The sequence below is a fragment of the Pinus tabuliformis genome, chromosome 2_1, assembly GCF_031772625.1.
Source record: "Pinus tabuliformis cultivar Carrire ecotype Pingquan chromosome 2_1, CPIR1, whole genome shotgun sequence".
NCBI lineage: Eukaryota > Viridiplantae > Streptophyta > Pinopsida > Pinales > Pinaceae > Pinus > Pinus tabuliformis.
Window position 1 is genome coordinate 271,910,449 of NC_142299.1, and position 17,310 is coordinate 271,927,758.

A 17,310-nucleotide genomic window follows, 5' to 3' on the forward strand; every position below is an offset into this window, starting at 1 on the left:
AAAGGATTAGTGAGCATGCTGCTGACATCAAGCATGGCAGGACCTGCTCCTCTACTTTGGTGTAGTATGCAGATAAATCTAAGCATCACATCTGCATTGAGGAGGCCCAAGTCATTAAGGTTAGTCATTTTCATCATCGAAAATTGAGGGAGGCCCTAGAAATTGAAAAAAAATCCAATAATTTGAATAGAGATGATGGTTGGAATATTAGTAGAAGTTGGGTCCCCGTCTTGTCCTCCTAGTTTTTTTTTTTTTTTTAATCTATGTAGGTATTGGCATCCCTTTTATAGTATTTGTTGTTTTATTCAATAGAGTTTATTTTCTTTATCCTTGGTGTTTTTATGTATTTTATCATCCTATTCGTTCTTAACTCCTTTTAGTATTTTTGTTATTTATTTAATGGGCCTCAGCCCCACATTTTATTGTTGACCCGTTATATATATATATATATATATTTATTTTCACTTGTGTATATTTTTGTTAATATAGCAATTATATATATATAAACTAATATCACATTGTAAATATTATTTTTCAAAAACTAGTTAGCTATTTAATATAGCTGTTGCTTATTAATATTTCTTAAAATTAATGAAATAATATCATTATTTAAATATTTTTTTCAAAACCTAGCCGTTTCATATAACTGTTACTTAATAATTTTTTTTTTAATATTCTTGATAATGAACCAAACTTGTTGGTTCCGGCCAAAAAATTCTTTCATGTGATTTCTACCAAAAGACTTTGTTTAATTCATTATGGATCACAGAAGCTTGAATACAGAAATACAATATATGTTGAGCTGTAAAATCACTTAAGTTGTGACACAAAAATTTAGGCAACCGTGACCCCAAAGTTGCAAGAAAATATATTAAACGGTTAAAAAAACAAAACAAAACAATAGGTTAAAGGAGTCGTATACCCAGATGGCGGAATTGCTCGGACAGTCAAAAGTGGTCAGACTTTGGGCAAAAAAAATTCAAAAAGTCTTGTAGAGGCAGTGTTTGAATCGTGTTTTTGATGGTGGAAATAAATTCAGCACGATCAAAAACGTCTAAGACACCTAAAATTTTGAAGTTTAACAACTATAACTTGGATTTGCAAAAATCCTTGCCAAATTTTCTCTAAATATGTCCAGAATTTCCATAACTTTCCGAGCAACTCCTCCCAGCGAACCCTATCCTGACTTCGATGGGGAGTTATCAAGAATTGGGTGTTATCAGTGTACTATAAAACACACATGCATCAAGAATGAGTGCACCACTCATGGGAGTTAATATTAATCTATGTTTAGTAACGCATAGTCTAACGAGGCGGCAGAGTTGCCTGGAAAGTTATGGAAATTCCGGTCATATTTAGAGAAAATCCAGCAAGGATTTTTGTAAATTCAAGTTATAGTTGTTAAACTTCAGAATTTTAGGTGCCCTAGACTTTTTCGATGGTGCTGAATCCATTTCCACGATCAAAAACATGATTCAAACACTGCCTCTACAAAAAATTTTGAAATTTTTTTCCTGAATTCCAGTTACTTTTGGCCATTTGAATAATTCTTCCACCTCGTTAGACAACTCTTTTATTAAAAATAATTTTATGAATTATTGTCACTAGACTCCCCGTAAATAGTGTTTATGGAGGAGAGCAAAAAGAGCACACGTTGAACGTTGAATAAGAAAATATATGTTGAACGGTAAAATCGCCTAAGCTGTGACACAAAAATTTAGGCAACCGCGACCCCGAAGTCGGAAGAAAATATATTAAACGGTTAAAAAATCGAAACAAAACAATATGTTAAATTGAGTGGAGTTGGGGAGACACTATCCTGACTTCGACGAGGAGTTATCAAGAATTGGGTGTTGACGGCGTGCTATAAAACGCACACTCATCAAGAATGAGTACACCATTAAAGTCTGAACCCGTCATTTCCCGTTGGAGACAAGGATGCATTAAGTGGGAGTTAATATTAATCTATGTTTTATTAAAACCATTATAATCGTGTTTATAATATTGTTTATGGAGTAGTTATAATCGTGACAACTCATCTCTAGATTCTCGGGATTGTCATTTGACTTTAAGGATTCATTATGGAGTTGTCATAATCGTGACAACTCATGCCCACTTTCGTATGCTTCTGAGTTGTCATTATTATGTTATCTTAACATTATATTAACACTACTGGTCACTTTCCACTTCATAGGGTTTTTGAAAGTTGATAAATTTATTAATGCAGATTTTGATTAATTTATTATTTCTTTTATTTAAATGCAGGGTTTATGGAAGTTGATAAATTTATTATTTCAGATTTTGATTAATTTTATTATCTCCATTGTTCAAACGTTTTTTGTGGTTCGTTTGCCGTTTCTAATTTTGTTGGATATCAAGAGATTTAATCTCTATTAGACTTTGGTAGATTTAGACTTAAGATGGATCTAGGCAAGTTTAGGTTTGCTCTTTCAATAGGCCATATTTTAGATGAATACCATGGGTTTTTAATACCATGACCATTTTTATTTTTATTATTATTTTTTTATAGGGTTATTTTATTTTTTATTTACAATACATTAACATTTGCATTTAATTTAATTTAATTTTAATGTAATTTTACTTAGTCAAAATTTTAAACATTATATTACAACATCTCTATCATAGCAGGCTAGAGAGCACCTATTGGTGCAAAACCATGTTCCTCCTAAGTAAAACAAAAGACTAAAACTTTGACCAAATATATTATGATAAATGAATCCATGAGCGAGCTTAAGACATTATTTATTAAATGCATAAAATCACTTGGTATATGTGTTTTTTTTCTTGCTTTGGACTTTGTCATGCCGGTATTTTATTTAGAATTTGATGAAGTACCTCACATGTTTTAACTATCCAAATAATCAGAAAATGGATTGTTTCGGGAAAGGGTCCGGTGAGTAATCCACTACTTCCAAGTCCATATCCTCCATGCTGAGCCTAGGAACAGTAAACTGTAGCCATCGGTATTCGGGAGCAGGTGCAAGCGGGGGCAGCTGGTAGTGGAGGGAGCCCGAGGGATTACGGTGTTTGCAGTTATCCATAATCAATTCACAGCTAGGGTAAGAAAATCGAAGGAGCGCCATCCTCATCCTTCCCTCCCCAGATACCTTCGATTTATGTAAATTCCCAGGAGGTCATTTGTGAATTAGTTTGCATAAAAGAATTAAAAATTTTAAAGATTTTTTAATTATTAATAATATTTAAAAGAAAACTAGGTATTAATATTCAAAACTAAAACTACATTAAATCATTATCAATTGATTCACTCTCCTTCCTCGAGACCTTGTCGACTTCTATTCATTCCCACCCTAGCCCACACCTTTATTTATTAACGCTATTGAGCTCTAGCTTATTCACTTAGGGATCTATCCTGATGATGAACCACAGAGGATGGTTCGAAACGTCGATTCCAAAAATATGAATGTGATGACTCCGGAAGATAATACCACATAAAATACATCACAAACTTTAAAAGGGGAAACATCACACAATACCTCATATGTGAAGGGCTTGATGTTGTAGGGAAGGCAACATTGTTGGCTAACGTAGAGATCTCGTCCTTGGTGAAGCCACCTGATGGTGTACGACTGCGGATGTGTTGTAGGTTGTAGGCCCAATGTGCCGCGCTTCCTGGATGCCCGTGCCGATGTAATTTTGCACTGGATGGTCGCGCCCAGTGCGCCGCGCCATTCACCCTATTGGCCGCGACTCCTTCCAGCTCACAACTTCGACATTCAAATATGAAATTCACTTTTCCACCGCTTGACTCGGCTTTCCAACGATCTCTTTGGGGTACTAACGATGTTTCAAACAATGAAAAACACGATTATAAATCAGAGAAAATTACGTGAAAGACATCCTTAGCTTGCCAACGCTCTTAAATCACGAAACTCTTCAAATATTCTGGGCCTCTTTTTGCTCGTTCCTGGAATTTCTCGAACCATCGATCTAGTATATCAGTAGGCACTACCAATTTATTACTAACCATGGTACAAAATGACTGCATGAAATTGAATAGATTTCCCCCCACCTTCATTGCTATTTGTTCTATGCGTTGTTGGTGGCCGACATTAAGAATAGGAATAGCATTTAGGTCTTCAATGTATACACCAATCTTCGCTGTAAGCAGAACAAAATCAGAAGTGAGCTACATCTGGCCCCCTGGCTCTGGCCAGCATAGAGAAAGGACAAGCACGATATACTGCACCACAGTACTTAAACTTGGAACCTGGAGCCTGAACATATACAGCTAGAACTTTGTCTGGTGGCAAAGAGAACTCATTCAAAAGAAAAACGTGCATCTCTTTATTTGACCATATGCTTCACCCACAAAAGTATTCATATCCAAGATCCAATGCAATGAATCTATCTGAGTGAGACATGACGAATCCATTGGAAAGCTTCGGTTTGGAAAAACTATTCCGAACATGTTTTTTTTTTTTTTCTAATCTTTCCTTTGATTCAAATATCCATTTCAATCATGGATCTGAATGTCCACTCTGATCACTGCAAATGCCCACTTCAATCTCTGAGCACGCACCCCCGTATTTTTGGGATTTTTGCAGGGATGTTGGCGTTGAACTTTTAGCAAAGGAGGCCCAGAGTCTGCAAGTGAAGCACTTCATGGTGGAAAGATACATCTTATTATAAAAACTGAATTCGACAATTTCTTATTCAAAACAGAGTTTTGAACAAGAAATGTCCTCAAATGTGTTTGATGATGAGCTTTTGAACTGGGAACCTCTTTGAAAACCATCCTCATGGCCTGCGGACATTATTCGACATGTTTGAAGACCAACCACTAGACCTAGAATCTGAAAATAACTCTTTTTGACCAAAATGGCATTTGATGACTGCAAATGACGAGGAATGAACCTTGGTGAATTTGATTATGACAGAGGACTGACAAGACTGAGTCTAACATTGGCTGCAATTGGGATGGCAGCTGCCGCTCCGTGGAGGTGCCAAGAACATCAGATCTCTGGGAGAGCTAGACAGTGCCTCCGTCCATTGGGCTATGGAGTCCATTTCGACAAACAACACAGGACTCTGACTTATTTATGAAACTAAAATGACCAAGAAATTGACTCAAACTAGACTCAATGCGAACTGAAATGACTAAAAAACTTGACTCTATGCAAAAGGAAATGACTCATGAATGACTTAACTAAAACAAGAATTGACAAAACTTATTCAATGGCAGAAGTCCATCAAGATTCGAGGGTTTCAAATCATGATGACAGCCACCTGTGTACTAATGCAATATGTACAATCATGTGTAATGTGTCTTCCAATGTGACTAATCAAGTAGATGCCTCCTTGATTGATTCTCCGGATCAGATCTTCCGGTCAACAACAGATACTGGTAACTGGGCCTCCAAAAACATAATTTACCATGATCTCCTTCATCACTGAACACTACAATAATCACCTTCACTGTTGGTTGCAACAAACTTGCCAGAGGATCTTGAAAGACATGAAGATTTTCCATTGCCACCTCCTGCTGAGACAACAAGATGTCTTTTTCTCTTGCTTCTGGTTTTTCTTCATAAATGAGAGCACGTTCTTGGTCTTCAAAAAATTCTGAACAAGTAGATGAGCAGATTTCCTCTTCAAAGAACGTTTCAAAACACGAAATGTATGAAGAAGAATCTGAAATGGAATCCATAATGGTCTGGTCGGCTATAGTCTGAACATATTTCTGATCATCTTGACATGATATGATAGCCAGATTCTCATTACATTAATCACATTCATCAATCATGAGAAAAGAAACTTCAGATGATTCTTGAAACTCAAGCATGACATCTCTATCACCTATCATAAATTCATCCAGAGAAACTTTTTCACCTACTTGAACAAAGATATCCTCTTGTTGTTCATGAATTGACTGGATTACCTTGGTAGGAAGGTTGTGTTCTGATGAGATGAGGGCAGTTAGGCCTGTAACTCTGTCTTCTTCATTTGAGGTAGCCTCAACAATGCAATTCTATTCTATGAGATCCGGAACAACATGTTTTTCCTCATCACAATCCGTCTCTCGATTTGGTTTATCATCATCATTTTCAGAGATTGGAACATCATTTTCCTGCGTATCCTCATTTATTTCAACCATATCTAAAATAATACTTCTTTTTTCATCATTTTTGGTCATATGGAAATCTTTAACCTTCTGATTTTGATCCTGCTGCAAAGTTTCCTCCAAGAGTTCTGTAGGCTGCTGAAATGGCTTTTCACACAGGGCTTCCATGATCTCTTCATCCGTGAAATTATCATCCTCATAGTATTTTTCAAGGCTCTCAATAAAACCATAAGCATGCTTGCAACAATCCTAAACTAAATATAATTATGGATAAGATTATTTATGCTTCTCAAAGAATATTGCATGAAAATCCTTTAGACAATAAATGGAAGCAGGTGGCAAACTTTCATACCAAGATCGGGCTTCGTCTTCCAGAGTAGCCATAAACATTTTCATCAAACAGTCTTGAGGAAAGCCGATCTTTAATTTATGCACATGAATGTGAAATTTCAGCAGATGAAGAGCAGCGTCATTACCTTCCACATTTCTAAACACAGGCAAATTCTTTGACCAATCTACCTTGGGCATTTTATTTGGAAAACCTGGGATGTGATCTCGGCTCATGGGAGCGTATCTTCTTGTAATCTGATCCATCTTGAAAATCTTACCGCTACTGCTCTCTCTGCAGTGGAGTCACCATGAAGCACCAGTTGCTGGATTCTTCAGTGAAAGGAGTCACCAGGTGAATGATTTCAGTTGTCTTCCTATGTCTGATCGTTGTTCACCATCAACAATCAGCTCTAAACTTGAGATATGTACTGGGGCAACACAATCTTCAAGCAAACCAATTTCGGTCCCCAGTATGGTCACCACTATGTTAGCGCTCGAATCTGCCTCTGGCTGAAGAAGGCAAAACTCGAGGCAACATCAAACCAAGCTCAACCTTGTAGCTAGCCCTACGAGGACAGGAGAGGGCTCTCTCTAGTCAATCTCGATAAAATGAGCAATAGGGTGCGAGATGACTTAAAATGGGAACTGATTTTAGGCTAGTAAATAGATAAGAGAGGGTATTTTAATAAATGGTTGGGTTTTCTGGGCAGCATGGGATCAAGAACAGCATGAAACATAGAGATTGAATCCGAGACACAGATTATCTCAGGAGGCAAGACAGGCAATAAATTTAGCATTCAATTTTGAAATTATATGGAATGAAAAGACTGCTGAGAGGTTGACAAGGGCAATAGATGAATCCTTATCAAACAGAAGAAAACACAGAAACATGAATACCTTCCCAAGGCAGAGCAGTAAACTGGATTCTGCCCTTCTCACTTAAGAGTATTCATTTAGAAATGATTATGAACTGAAACGTGAAACATAACAAGCTACATATGAAACAAAAGAAAAGACAAATGCTAAATTCACACCACAAGAATCTCAGGAGTCAGAGCTGTATCTTTTCATTAAATCCCTATCAGAAACTGTATAGTGAAGTTTTCCTTCACACCTCTCCCACTGTTTTTCCTGAACTCTCCTCTTACAAATGATCTTTCATACAATAAATAACCTCTGCCATTAGGAAATGGGTCGACCCAAAGTGGGGATTGTTTAATCATTATTGCCAGAAATGAACATCCAACAATCAATAACTGAAGCAGCGTTACATTTTATTTTTCTCTGGTGACCAATTAAAAAATCGAAAAATGTAACGTGGATCCCATGGAATCATGATTGAGGACAAAAATGGGCGAGTGTTCCTATCTCATCTGCCACAGTAGATGTTCTGCATTCTAATTTTGGCTTTCAATCCTTTCACCTTCCCGTTACCGTTTCAATGGAACCGATTTTTAAATAAAAATAGCCAATAACCAATTTTTAAATACAATCCCAGCTGCAATTTCTCCCTTTAAACATACACAACACAAATATGAGGTCTAAAAATTGATTCCATGGAGAGTTTTGGGTGCCATCGTCTTTTACGAGATATTTCTGATCATCAGATTTGCGAAGAATTGTTGCAAATAGAATCAAGACTGTCGCAAAAGAAATAATGAACAATGCACAATGACAGTGCTATAGTTGCAGTGCACTTCCCCTCCTCTGTATATTTGATGGTTGCTACTGATGCTGGGAAGAAAGTAAGTTTTTGGGGCGAGAGAAAATCTTCCAAAGAACCCAAGCAGACTCCCAAAGAAAGGAAATGATAAGCCAACGAAGCAAGTTAGGGCGACATAGATTGAGCGAGCAACTAAACGAATTGGAATCCCTGGAGTAAAATGAAGTTTCTTGACCATCAATGTCTCCATCATATCAAATACTGGCATATCATGAATCTGATAGCTTCTAATCACATGGACTACAACCATCATATTGGCCGTTTCAATAAGCCATGTGGGCTTTCCAACTGTATCAAGAATATCGTTGGCAACAAAATTTCTGAAGGCCCAATAGCCTACTAATGCGACTGGAAAATAACAAAGAGCAATTGCGCTATATGCAACAGTAACTCCTTGACACATAGGGATCTTGGATGGCTCCCCTCACTTCGAAGGAATAGTAGCTAAGATGACATTATGTCCTGCATAAACAAAGGCAGTGCCTCCCAAGGCATTGAACACATTAAAGACAACATCCTTAGTTGATTTGTTTGGAATACCATAGTCCACATTTGGCAATTGTCTTTCATGAGCAGAGGATGCCCAAGCAATTCTAGAGTAGCTCAGAAACATGACCGATGGCGGCCAGCGAAATTCCAACCACTGAATTGAAATTAGGCAGTTGTGATAACACAAAATGGACTGAACCAAAAATAACAATGAAGACAGACCGTTTTATACTTTTACAACAATGACACTGTTTTATACTTGTAAAACTTAGACAAAAAAGATCATGAAACCGCTTCAGTGATTTCCCCCCAGTAACCATGTAGACTATATCAACACCAATTTCAACTATCCATTGTTGTGGGACAGTAATCCATAAACCAAGTTTTTCACCGAAAGCCTATTGCCCCAACTCATGATACTGATCAAAACGTTTTCCTAGAATCATCTCATGCATCTCAACCATCTGCCAGAGTGTATTTAGGGTAATTACCGATGATAGGACAAGCACTACAACACCCGGGCCCCATCCTAAGCTTGCCATCGCAGAGGGCAAACCGAATACTCTAGTGCCCACCATGGCAGAGACATTGCAGAATTTTGAGTACCACCACTTGGCATGACGAGATGCTGTAATTGGCAGCCAGTCATCGTTAGATACTCCCTTTGGTGCCATTTGCATGATCCTGTTCGGCAAAAGAACCATCATCCATTGTGTTCTCAGACATCATGGTCGATCTTAAAAGAAATCTTCGTCTGCAAGGGGATTTCAAATTTCTACCAAAACTTATACAGCAGAAGACTTCTGCTTTGAGCTCTGCTCAATCCTAACTCGATTAGTGCTTTATCCAAACTCAGAGCAATTTTAAAGCTCTGACCTACGGCAGCCGGAAGCTGTCAAAGGGAGCTTCGAAGAATTTTATTCCACGCAGCATAGACCTGGGCTTTATAGCAATCTAATCCACCACAGTTTTGCTGACAGGGTTTGTTGTGCTATCCATTTATGCCTCCAGCCATTTAGATGGACCAAGCTTATGCCACAGGGACTGTGGCTTCCCTATACATCACATCTGAGTTGATCCATGCGATTTTAGGCATTTTGAGGTAAGCTTTAGAAACTTCGGGCTCTCTGACTGTATGCACCGTGTGGGAGGTCCAATGCGCCACGCCCGTGTAATTTTACACTGGATGGTCGTGCCTAGTGCGCCGCGCAGCCCATGTGCGCCGCCCCATTCACCCTCTGCGCCGCGACTCCTTCTAGCTCACAGCTTCGGCATTCAAATATGAAATTCACTTTTCCACCGCTTGACTCAACTTTCCAACGATCTCTTTGGGGTACTAACAATTTCAAACAATGAAAAACATGATTATTAATCAGAGCAAATTACGCGAAAGACATCCTTAGCTTGCCAGCACTCTTAAATCACAAAACTCTTCAAATATTCCGGGCCTCTTTTTGCTCGTTCCTGGAATTTCTTGAACCATCGATCTAGTATATCAGTAGGCACTACCAATTTATTACTGTCCATGGTACAAAATGACTGCATGAAATTGAATAGATTTCCCCCCACCTTCATTGCTAGTTGTTCTATGCGTTGCTGGTGGCCGACATTAAGAACAGGAATAGCATTCAGGTCTTCAATGTATACACCAATATTTGTTGTAAGCGGAACAGAATCAGAAGTGAGCTGCATCTGACCCCCGGCTCTGGCCAGCATAGAGAAAGGACATCTAAAGGACAAGCACGATATACTGCACCACAGTACTTAAACTCGGAACCTGGAGCTTGAACATATACAGCCAGAACTTTGTCCGGTGGCAAAGAGAACTCATTCAAAAGAAAAATGTGCATCTCCTTTATTTGATCATATGCTTCACCCACAAAAGTATTCATATCCAAGATCCAATGCAAGGAATCTATCTGAGTGAGACATGATGAATCCATTGGAAAGCTCGGGTTTGGAAAAACTATTCCGAACATGTTTGTTTTTTTTTTTTTTCTAATCTTTCCTTTGATTCAAATATCCATTTCAATCATGGATCTGAATGTCCACTTCGATCACTGATTCAAATGCCCACTTCAATCTCTGAGCGCGCACCCCCGTATTTTTGGCATTTTTGCAGGGATGTTGGCGTTGAACTTTTAGCAAAGGAGGCCCAGAGTCTGCAAGTGAAGTACTTCATGGTGGAAAGATACATCTTATTATAAAAACTGAATTCGACAATTTCTTATTCAAAACAGAGTATTGAACAAGAAATGTCCTCAAATGTGTTTGATGATGAGCTTTTGAACTGGGAACCTCTTCGAAAACCATCCTCATGGCCTGCGAACATTATTCGACATGTTTGAAGACCAACCACTAGACCTAGACTCTGAAAATAACTCTTTTTGACCAAAATGGCATTTGATGACTGCAAATGACGAGGAATGAACCTTGGTGAATTTGATTCTGACAGAGGACTGACAAGAATGAGTCTAACATCATCAACGAAAATAATAAACGATCAATGAAATCATGAAGCATAAAAGAGAAAGAATTCAATCACACATAACACAATATTTTTCTCGGGAAAGCCACAGCTAAAAACCCCTACTATCTGCATATTGCATTAATTAGAAACTATGAGAAGATTACAAAGCTTTGCTCAAGCCTAAGCAACCTCTACACTATCTCTATTTATCTCACTTCTTCACAAACAAGCTTAAGCCAATACTTAGCCAATTCTGCTGCCTGCCAAGATTCTATTTCCTTGCGCAGTTTCCTAGGGAATTAACCCATATTTAATTTGGAAATTCCAAAAATATGAATTGTGCAATCCTCATATGCCTTCCTCTGATTGGATGCGCCACCTGTACAATTCAGATGATTATACAACTGATAGTACATTGTCCTTGAACTCCAATCTCAACAAGTTATTTCTCTAATATGACATGCATGAGTTAATTATGAGTGAGTCTTCAGTTTACTGGTTGATCAATGCTGGTTACACCCCACTACTGCAGGTTACACCCCACTACTGGATCTCCCACTAATTCCTCCATCAGTTCGAACTAGTTTAACTGAATTTAACTCAGTTAAATTAAATTAAATAATTACAGCTCAAAATAAACTCAATCAGGGCTCCTAAAAAGTAGGAGACACTCTACACGACTCTTGTTAGACTCCCAACTTGAATTAACTAAGCCAACTAAGCCAAATTAACATATTTAACTATTACACATTGTCATGAGATGTGGAATTACAATTTAATTCAAGGACAAAATTAAATTAGGATTTTCTTGTTGCATTTTCAACACTCCCTCTCAACAAGAAAGGGATTATCTGCTACCCCGATCCTGCCTTTGTGAAACTCAAATTTGCATCTTGACAATGCCTTTGTCAAAATATCTGCATCCTTCTCCTTTGTAGGAATGTACTCCAACAACATGATTCTCCTCTACACACAATATTGTAGATTGTGATAGCGGATGTTAATATTCTTGAACCGATCATGAAAAACTAGATTCTTAGAGAGTTTGATACAACTATGGTTGTCATAGTAAATCACTGTAGGATCCATCTGCTGACCAAATATTCCAATAAGGATCATCCTCATCCAAATAGCCTCACAAGATGCTTGACTAGAAGCCATGTACTCTGCTTCTACTGAATTAAGTGCAACTGATATCTGCTTCTTGTTGTTCCAAGAAAATGTTGTTGACCCAATATTGAAGATTCCCCCTGATGTGATCCTTTTTTCGGATGGACTCCCTACCCAATCTGAATCTGTGAAGATTTTAAGCTTCACTCCCTCTGTCCATCTATACCAAAGACCAAACTGAGTGGTGCATCTGAGGTATCTAAGCACATGTTTAGCTTCCTTTCAATAAAGTTTGGTAGGCTTAACCATGACTTGACTAAGTCGGTTAACTTCAAAACACATGTCTAGTCATGTGTTCACGAAATACATAACTGAACCCACAAGTTGTCTATAAATAGTAGCCTCCACTACTTCACCTGAAGTAGCATCTTCCTTCCTCCAATTACCTGCTAGAGGAGTCTCCATGGGTTTGCTGCTCTCCGTGTGGAACTTCTTCAGTATCTCGTTGGCATACTTTTCCTGAGAGATAAACAGTTCCTCATCTCCTTTCCATACTTCCATACCAAGAAATTAATGCATGAGCCCCAGGTCCTTCATCTCGAATTCTCTTGGAAGATCCTCTTAACAAGATTTTATCAAATTCTAATCACCTGTTAGAATCAAATCATCGACATATAATAATATAATAAAAAATTTAACTTCAATAACAATATGTTAACAGTTAAAATCTGATTCACTTTTGGTGAAGCCTGAGCTGGTGAAATAGTTGACGATTCTGGTGTACCAAGCACGGGGTACTTTTTTTTAGTCCATATAATGCTCGCTTGAGTCTACACACATGCGACTCTGTTTTGCAAGTCTCAAATCCTTCTGGATGCTCAATATACACCTCTTCCTCAATCATAGCATTGAGGAACATTGTCTTCACATCCATCTGATGTATCTTCCATCCCATCTGCGCTAACAATGCTAGAATAGATCTGAATGAAGAGTACTTTGCTACTGGAGCAAAGATCTCCTCTTAATCAATTCCATCCACCTGAGAGAACCCTCTGGCCACAAATATAGCCTTGTGTTTCTCCACACTCCCATCTCCTACTTTCTTTACCTTGTAAAGCCATATGAAACTCACCACTGACTTGTCTATTGGTCTTGGGACCACTTTTGAAACACTATTTTTGATAATGGATTCATACTCCTCAACCATGGAATCAACCCATACTGGTTTTTGTGCTTCTTCCTTGAATGAGGATGGCTAAACCTCTACCCTCTCGCTCATGAGAGCCATGTAGCCAGTGTACCGATCTGGTGACCTCTTCTGCCTGAGCTGTGATGTGGGTGATCCCACATTATTTCTATCATCATGCATCAATATGTCAGCATCTCTAGTGCACTTCCTTCCATCTCTGGAAGTCTATGCATGCGTGGGTTCTTCCACTCTCTGCTCCTCTGCATGTGGCTTCTCCACATCATCTTGAGGTTCCTCCTTTGGAGCTAAAATCTCCTCATCTGCATGTAACTGAAGCTCCCTCTCAAGGGAACATCTCATGGCCTTCTCTTCATTTAACTTTACATCTCTATGAACCATTATCATCCTGTTGGATGGAAGGTACACCTAATAGTTGTGAGGTGTATCAGTGTACCCCACAAATATACCAAACTTAGTTGTTGGCTGTAGCTTTTTCCATGCATCCTTGGTAACATAAAAATAGACTGATGAACCAAAGATCCTGAAGTGTGACACATCTATTTTCTTACCTGAAAGAGCTTCTTATGGTGTACTCATCCTAAGAATTTGGTGAGGGCTTCTATTCTACAAATAAACAATTGTGTTGCGTGCTTCAACCCACAAGTGCAATGGTAGGCCCTGATTGTGTAACATTTCCTGTGAAACTCCCACAATACTTATGTTCTTCATTTTAGCCACCCCATTTTTTGTGGGTTATGAGGTTCTATTAACTCTCGTCCAATGCCTTCTGTTGCATACAAGTTCTTGAATTCATTCAACACATATTATCCACCATTATCGCTTCTGAGAGATTTAACTTTACTGCCAGTATATTTCTCGACAAGTGCTTTAAATTCACAAAATTTAGTGAATGTCTAATCTTTATTCTCTATGAAGAAAATCCAACACTTAGGAGAAAAATCATCAACAAATATTACATAATACATGTGCTTGGTCGTGGATTCAAGAATGGTCCACACACATTTGAGTGAAATCTATCAATCATCACTTGCGCTCGACTATATTTATCATAAAAGGAAGCTTTTGTGTACTTCCCCAATGTACACCCTTTGCATGTTTCTCTTTTCTCTAGTGTACCCTTGGGAATTCCTACATAAATTTGTTGCATGATCTTCAAAGCTCTATGGTGCAAGTGACCCAATCTTCTATGCAACAAATCACTGATGTCTCGACTCTGCACCTTCTCTGCTTTTGTGTTCAAAGCAGCGCAATATTCTACATCCAATTTGTAGAGTTTCTTCACATGAACCATGATCTGCTTCACCTATCCTGAGGCTATGCGACGAAGGAAATCCTTTCCCTTACTAAATATCACACCGTAGCCACAATCCTCCAACATGGCAACTAAAAGCAAATTCTTCTTCAAACCTGGAACACACATGGCATCTTTTAAAGTGAGAGGAGTACTAAACTCCCTCTAAAAGGTAACAATATTGATGTTGGTCGTAATATACCTCCTGTCATATCCCATCTCGATGTGCATCTGGAGGTCCTTCTCCTCCAAGTCACTGAATAAATTTTTTTTTTCCCGGTCATATGGAATGAGGCTCCACTATCAGGTACCAAACACTACCCATCACTAATGTCACCATGCAAGCGATGAGGGTGAAATCCAGCTCGAATTATGAAGCAAGAGCTCACTTTTCGCTCCTCATGAGGGCTTCTTACTGACCTTCTTGTGTGGACACTTTGTGGCATAGTGTCCCAACTTGTGACAGTGAAAACATTTAATCTTTGACATGTCCTTCTTCTTATCACCCTGACTAGAATCTGATTTGGAATGGGATGAATTCCCCTTCCCTTTCTTCACCTTTCCTACTAAGACATAGTTCCCCTCATCATCATGCTTGAATGAGGGTCCATCCCTGGTGTTCTACCAAATCTCTTCTTGTACCAAGTTGGACCACAATTGCTCCCACTTTGGTAGCTTCTGACTCCCATTAACTTAGTCTTGGTAGCTGTGCTAGCTCTTGGGAAGGCATAGAAGTTAGGCTCACTAGATCTTCTTCAGAAACCGTAACACTAACACTTCTAAGCTCATCAATAAATTGGGTGCACTTGGTCAAGTACTTCGGTATTGAGTCGCCCTTCTCCATTTTGATCTTTCTAAGCTTGTCATTCAGTGCCAGCTTCTGGTTGTCACTGTTGTTTTGAAATAGGTATATCAAGGCCTTCCACATTGAAAATGGAGTTTCCTTACCATGGAGGTTTGAGACAATATGATCTCTAACTCCTTCTAGGATAATCCTTCTCGCCTTTGCCACACACTTTATCCACTTTTCCAGATCTTGAGCATCAACTGACTTAGTAATATCTTTGTCTATGAATTCCTTAAGCCTGTTTTCTTCCAAAACGGCCTCCATCCTATCCTTCCAAGCAATATAGTTTGAACTAACCTGTTACACTAAAATTTGTCACCATGACTATCTACAGTTAGTATGGCTCTATCAACTGTCATACTATCCTCCTTGGCAAGTCTTATACCTCTGCTCCTCATTTCAAACTCCAAGAAAGAGAGAAAGTCCTTAAAAAGTTAATTAACTCTGGTTACACAGTTTCTCTTAGCCTTACCTGCGTGTACGCACCCCAAGTTCACAATACTTGCGTACTTGTACGCTCTGTCTCTAAAGGGGTGGGTGCGTACTCCTGTAAAGGTCAAAAGGCGCAAGTTTCACTTCAAAAAAGTTACTTGTGGTCATTTCTAGAGCATTCTAGAAGATGGTTTGACGTGGATTGAGCGCCTCGAGATGGTTCATGCATCCCAAGAGTGGTTGAGGACTGATGGAATGAGTTCAATAGCTCCGTACCAGTGTCGTATCGGAGAGTTAACTGGAAATACGAGAGGAACTCTTTAGCATGCATCACAAAAATGGAATGAGATGTGGCATGCTGGTATACATACCATTTTGTAACGTCTCCAGTGAGCATGCATTGGAATAGCCAAAGATGAATGGAGCCATTGGTAATGGAGTTGGACAAACACCACATGTGGAAGAATCAAACATGGTTGGTAGGATCCTCTCCATCATTACCCTCAAACTTCGCTATGTTTGAGGAAAGCTTAGTTGGCGTAGAAGGCCAACCATCATCATGGTGTATGGGGTCATTTATCAACTAGTTAAAATATGGTTCCATAAAAGGGAGCATGGGGGATGCCAGAACGGTTCCTAGGATTGTCCTACTTGATGTGACCATCGGGATAGACTCAGAACCAACACCAGGTTGGGTTCCTGCACCAGTTGTGTGTTTAGACATGTTGACGATATGTGGTGAAGGAGGCTCAGACTCAGATGAGGAATCGGGTGAACCAATAGAAGAGTCGGTGTGGGGAATCAGAGGACTATAAACTGAAATCCAGCAGGGACGAGTAATATGCCCAAGCAGAAACTGGTGGTGAAGGCTTAATAGTCTCCAAGACAAATGCCTTGGTGGGGAAATGGTGGTAAGACACACGTGACATGGAAATGGTGAAGGGAGATCAAAAATATGCTTTTGTCTCAATGAGGGGAGATAAATTTATTATGTTAAGTCTTGGCTTGGCGATGTAAACCAAGCGCCCTTTACTTAAGGTGTGCTTGTGTGTGCGTGTATTTATTAATTGAGCCCAGATCTTGTTTGTAAAAAAGAAAAAGGGTTGTTGAAAAATAAACTGAAATTAATAACATAAAATTAACAACAAAACAATTAACTAAAACCCACCCAAACTGGGTTTGCAAACACTGTGTTGGTTGGTGCCTAAATTGACAGAAAATACACTAAAACAGTCAATAGATCTAAATGTTTGTGTGACTGGGATCAAGTGACACTAAGCTACTGGAAAGTGGTGCAACAACAAC

General features: G+C 38.8%; 3 pseudogenes; all 3 read right to left on the minus strand.

Annotated features, from left to right (window-relative positions):
• Positions 1-3,898: 3,898 nt before the first annotated feature.
• On the minus strand, positions 3,899-4,450 carry LOC149199810 (protein OPI10 homolog; annotated as a pseudogene).
• Positions 4,451-8,067: 3,617 nt separating this feature from the next.
• Positions 8,068-9,223, minus strand: LOC149199811 (lysine histidine transporter 1 pseudogene; annotated as a pseudogene).
• An 838-nt stretch (positions 9,224-10,061) lies between these two features.
• Positions 10,062-10,624, minus strand: LOC149199812 (uncharacterized; annotated as a pseudogene).
• Positions 10,625-17,310: the final 6,686 nt, after the last annotated feature.